This window comes from Humulus lupulus, chromosome 9 (genome assembly GCF_963169125.1).
Source record: "Humulus lupulus chromosome 9, drHumLupu1.1, whole genome shotgun sequence".
Taxonomy (NCBI): domain Eukaryota; kingdom Viridiplantae; phylum Streptophyta; class Magnoliopsida; order Rosales; family Cannabaceae; genus Humulus; species Humulus lupulus.
Window position 1 is genome coordinate 61,067,079 of NC_084801.1, and position 6,398 is coordinate 61,073,476.

A 6,398-nucleotide genomic window follows, 5' to 3' on the forward strand; every position below is an offset into this window, starting at 1 on the left:
CTCGAGGCGATCCCAGTGGGCAGGCTAGCGGAAAGTGATGACAGGAATTTATACCCGGCTCGGGGCGAGCCTGGGGGTACGAACAGGAATTCAGAGAAATAGATTGAGATTTATTTTGATGATGGGGGATAATTATTTGGTGATTTATCAGGTATTGGGAAGCAACGGGAAAATATTAGAGACACTTGAGGATTAGCGGGAATTGGGTGAATGACTAAAATGGCCCTACTTGAACAAAAGGATTTGGAATTTATAGGGAGGGCGTTTTGGTCATTTGGCTTTTGGAGATAGGTTTTTATAAGGCTTTATAGAGAGAGGGAATGCTGAAAGAAAAAGAAAAGAAAGAAGAAGGAAAGAAAGAAAAGAGAGAAAACAGGGGGGGTTTTCTCAAGGAACGGTTTGTGCGTTCTTGCACCGTTCCTCTCCGTTTTTCTTGGGGAAAAGCTTTGAGGGAGAGCAAGGATAGGCCGAGCATCAAGGATCTTGGGTTAGACTTGAAGATTTGGCAAGAACACATCAATGTTTGAGGTAAGTTTTAGAGATTTTCGGTTTTAAGGGTTTTGATGGTTTGAGCTGTGTTTTGAGCTGGATTGATGGGAATCTCAGGGGATTTCTGGGCAAGCTTTGAGGGAAAGCAAGCTAAGGAGGCCTAGGGTTGAATCAAGGTCGAAATTTGCAGCAATGGTATGATTTCTAAGACTTTAACTTTGTGGTTTGCTTGAATTTCTGGTTTAGGGTTGTTCATGGTAGATTTTGAGATTTGGGATAAATAATCTTGGGATTTGAGGATTTGGGATGCTTGGGATGAATGGAGAGTGTTCATAAGCTTGATTTTGAGTTTGGTAAAGATTTGGGGAAGTTTGGTTTGAGATTGGGTGAAAGAAATCGCAGAAATGCGATATTGGGATTTCTGGGCTGCAACTAGCGCTACAGCGCTAGTCAGTGGGCGCTGTAGCGCTAGTCCCTGTTTTTGGAGGGGTGTTCTGCTTGCAGCGCTACAGCGCCCTCTTTAGAGCGCTGTAGCGCTGCACTGTTCACAGAGGGGAATTTTTGAGTTTTGATGATGGATTTTGACCTAGGGTTCAAGGCTTGTTTCCGCCACTTTGTTTTGGGGATTTGGGACTTCCCGGGGTCTCGGGATTGGTCCTGAGGCTAGGTATTCGGACTTGGGGTTCGGTGTTGACTTTGACCTATGTTTGTGCCTAGGTGTGCGCTAAGGCTCGGGTGGGATCGTGCTCAAGGAGTCAGGTGATCTAAGCTATTGATTGGAAAGGTAAGAAAACTATAACACCCGAGGTTAGGGCATGGCCCCAGATTGTATTATGTGCAAATGTTTAAACCTTAAATGAATCATGATGTGTGTGAATGATTATTTCGAATGTACTATATGTGTGATTATGATGAAATGAGCGGCAAGGGCCGAGTACGGCGTAAGTCGGGGTGGCCGTGGGCCGAGTACGGCGTAAGCCGGGGCGGCCGTGGGCCGAAAGTAACACCTAGCACATGGGATGCTATAGTCAGGGCGGGGCCCGGTGGATACATGTATTATGCTATATTCAGGGTGGGACCCAAGGGATACATGAGTTATCCTCGCGGTGAGAACCGATACCCCAGGGCTTTGGTAAGGCCTCTGGGGCGGCATGGCCGTGTTTGCTTAGTCTAATGGTTGACTCGTTTATATGTGGATTATCTGTTATGATAAATTGTATAATTGCATATCTTATGTTCTGCATGAGTTTTCTTGCTGGGCTTCGGCTCACGGGTGCTCTGTGTTGCAGGTAAGGGCAATGACTGAGTCAACCAACCATGAGTACGGAGAGCGTGAAGCGACGCGTACATGTTTGGCCTGCCCGACTGCTTTGGTTGGGGGTTTATTCATAAATGGCTGTAATAATCTATGATTTTATGATTTCTCAAAATGTAACCTTATTTCAAGACGTGATTAGTTTTCAAACCTTATTTTGGGATCCCAAATGTTTAATAATAGAAGTTTTAATGAAACGACGCATTTTCTAAGATTACAGCCTTAACTTTTAATTAGTCACACTTTTGTTTCAAAACCTCGGTTAGCGAGTTCTTTGCACACTGTTTTGTCTTATAAAACTCACTCAGTAACGGCTCTAAGGAAGTAGGGCGTTACAGTTGTTGAACTTGACTAGTAAGTCACAGCTTCACAGATGAATCTGACACCATTGCTAATTCTGACTACTAAGTCAGTGCCACGCACAAGTAAGCAATGCTACCAGGCATATATCATATGTCAAATATCCGAATATAGGACATTCAACATGCTTACTTAACTATTGCTAGCATAATTAGGATCATGCACAAACACAGAGACTCAAGCTCTGATCAATCTCATATTCAACATTCATGGCATGCCCTAACCACATGTTTCTCGTGCATCACATGCATCACATTTAAACACTCGACATGCCTCAATAATAACCATGCATGTCATATACAGGGTGCATTTTTCTTAGCTCTAGTTCGAGCGAAAAATAATAATTGAACGACCTTTGAGAACTATCAATCCTTTAATCCCTTAACGGTCACCTAGTCATAACCAAATATTAGATTCCATTAATAAAATCAATAATAAAGGTTCCTGGACCAAGACCTAGCCTCTGGGACATCAAATCCCACTAAACCGGGTAGTAGGAACGATCCCGAGGCCTAAGGTTTGAGTCCCCAAGCCAAAAACCCAATTTTGGCCAAAAATGCTCTTAAAGGCCGTGGACCTACATCCACTATGTCGCGGCCCGCCTCCCAAACAGAGGTGCCAACCCCAAGCTCTTGCACCCTATGCCGCGACATTGCCTCCCAAGCGCCGCGACATTGCCTGGCCATCAGCCAAAAACCCCTGTTTTCTCCCATCAAAACCTCATTTTTTTCCCTATTTTAATCCTTCCAAAACTTACCCAAACATCTCCAAATCCAAACCAAGCATCCCCTCAACACAATCAACATTCCCACAACAAAACCCAAGCTTTGAACCACCAAAAACCACACCAATTACTCAATTCTATAATCAAAAGTTCTAACTCAAAACTAACTTCAAAATAGAGTAAAAACCAGAAATTTCATGGCTGAATCTTACCTCAAGCTCAAGATTAAAGCCTAGAACCTCAAGCCTTGATTCCCACACTTGAATCCTCAAACTTAGCTTCAAAATTCAAGAAGAAAAGAAGAAGAAAATGATGAATGGATGAAGAGGAAGAAAGTGAAGGAGATGCTCTGTTTTTGCTTAACTTTCCACAACCTTCCCAAGTTATATCTATCCTTAGGGTGAAAAGACCTAAATGCCCCTAGGCTTATCCTCCTTCCTTAACAGCCCCAAGGGCAAAATTGTCATTTCCAATCTAATCCCGCTATTCATAATTAACGTCCTCCAATTCCCATTATTCCCAATATTCTCAAATGCTAATAAATCACATCCCATTACCCTTTAATTCCCCGCAATGTTCTAATCACCAAATTACCCCGAGACTCACCCCGAGCCCCGAAACTAACCCCGTTATGACCAGACCGATAACTTGCATTCCATGATCGTCTCATGCCGAATGGCTCAAAAAAATCCACATATAATGTGGTATTATTCATAATTCACCCACATGCATGAAAATACACAATTACGCCCTCAACGGGCCAAATTACCAAAATGCCCTTATAATTAAAAAATGAACCCATGTGCATGCATTTATCATCATATTATAATATAATTCACATAAACATGCATATTATCATTTAATGGCATAATAAATCAATTATGGCCCTCCCGACCTCCTAATCAAGGTCCTAAACCTTATTAGGGATTTTGGGGCATTACAGTCCCCTTTCCTGTCCAATATTCCCATAATATATAAGGGAATTCCATGGACAGGTTTGGGTAACCGCCCGAGTCAATCACACATTTATATAATTATTACATTTAATACAAATAATTCCCATTTATATCGGGATATGATCTGATCACAAGGTAAATGTACTCCTAATATCTGGGATATTAAATATGACAGCTTGGTCATAAATATACGTGTAAAGGGATCCCGAGTCTCTGGGGATCCGCGGATATGCAATATACTAGAACTACCATGAGTTGGATATCCCCTCCAAGCTCGTGCTTCAACAACTGTTTTAATATTCTGAGCTCGCACTTCATAGCCTTCGTGTCCGTAGCTCGGGTTAAACCCAGTTCGCCTAACACCACGCGTGACCACATGAAACTGGAGTTGCCCACGTGGATAATAAGTAAATATCATTCCCTTGGTTATTTCTCTGTATATTTATTTGCCAGCTGTACCCGAGCTGAGTGAATGAACTTGGGCTAAAATTAGGGTACAACATTTGCCCCCCAAGCTCCTGCTCGTGTATGACGTCGTCACTTTCTGACCTACACAGTAGGGGCTTTTAGACTTCCGTTATACAAAACCACGCCTGCCCACTACTTGAGTACTAGACACGTGGTGTACTGAAATTGGCGTCTGTTCGGGTTTTGAGGATTGCAATAATTGTCTTGTCACCTTTTTGTCGCCATTTGGTCTATTTAACCTTGGCCCTTGGATGTTGAACTAACCTAATTGGATGGCCCAAATTAATCTACACAATTTACGTATAAAAGGGATGGCCAGAGTTCAAACTTCACCACCTTTCATTTAAAAATTTTCCTTTTCTGCACTTCCAAGCCTCTCTTCTTTCCCAGAAATCTCAAAAACCGTTCATCTTACCCAGTCACCCAGAAGCTTTCCAGGAGCTTCCCGTCGCCGAGTCTACATCCTACCATTGAAGAACACACTGTAAGTATCTCATTCTTTGGTTTGAAGAGTTTTTTCCTCCTTTTTTTTAATCGAATTTTTGTTCTTCACCACATTCATCTGTAACATTCATTGTAGTTACTGTTGAGCTACTTCTAAATGTTCTTAGAGAATAGGTCTTGATTTAGGTTTGGCGGGTGAATAAAAAAATGTTTTAGAAATAAGACGTTCACAAAACTGGGAAATTTTTGGGTAAATCAAGGTAATCCTAATGGTGCATTAATTTAAAGAATACCCATTTGGGGGTAAAGGAAATGAAGGGTTTTTAGGTTTAGAACCAGATAGCTTAGAGGTTATGTGTCTTGGGTAGTTTTGCACTAAATCGCCTCCCAAGGAAATTAGTGGTTTGGCATTATGACACACGAATCCCTAAATATTAGGGGCTTGTTAGGAAACCGAGGCGCATAGCTTAGAATATCGCATGGCATCACGCGATGGGGCTGAGGGTAACCTTAGCTTGTATAACAAAAGTAAGTAGTTTCCCTCTTCGTACTCTCGCATCCTAGTTTTAGATCATCTTAGGTCGCCTACTAACTAGGTCATTCTGTCGTTAGGTGATATGATGGCTCCTCAAAAGAAGAATGCCCCAAAGAAGAATGCCTCAAGCTCGTCCTCCCAATAAAAGAACAAAGGGAAGCAGATCACCCCAGAATCTCCCATCCCGCACTTCGTTCGGATGGTGGAGAGGCAGATCGTGGTCGACCCAAACGCATACTTCGAGGCTGAGTGTATCATTTCCAAGATCACGACTCAGGGGAGGGTGAACAAAATTATGTTGAGCCATAACATAGAGGTCGGAACTAGAACTCCCTTAGCCCGACTTACATTTGAAGGGGAATGGAGTTGCTCCCCTCTCCAAGATGATTTTACAGCTTGGAGTGATGAACACCTGAAGGCTAGGGCCTTCCTCCCCCTGGACCAGTTCATTGCAGATATTTTAAATTACGTGAAGCTGGCTCCATTTCAGCTCCCCCCAAATTCGTAGACTTTTGGCGGGGTTGAAGTATTTGTTCCTGAAAGATGAGTGGGAGGTCCCCACTCTGGCACATATTCTTTATTTCTTCTGCCTCAAGGAAAGCCCCGACCAGAAAGGACGTGGTGACGGATTCTACTACCTCACACGATTCCCTAACTCGGCCTCCGTCATCGAGCTTCCCAGTCATCCAAATGACTATAAAGACTTGTTCTTTATGTCGAATGGATTTCAAAATTGTGAACATCACTACTTCAACCGACCTTTTAAGTCTTCCATCCTTGTGACTTCAGCTCGTGAATTTTCATTTAAGATATATATATATTTTATGTCTTAACTGAATTTGTTTCTTGTGCAGCCATATTTGCGAGGACGAGAAAGTCCATGACTCTCGGGGGTCAGTACGAGAAGTTTTTTGGGCTTCCCCCCAGTGAGAAGGACTACCACCAGGTTGTGAATGACGTCATGATGCTGGCTTGCAAGTTAATCGGTGAAGGCCAAACTCTGGCCTTGAGGACCCGGGCTGCCCTTCCGATGATCCCTGAGCTCCCATCCTCTCAAGAGGCCTTGCCAGCCATTGAGGATGAGGAGGATGAAGAGGATGAGGTGCC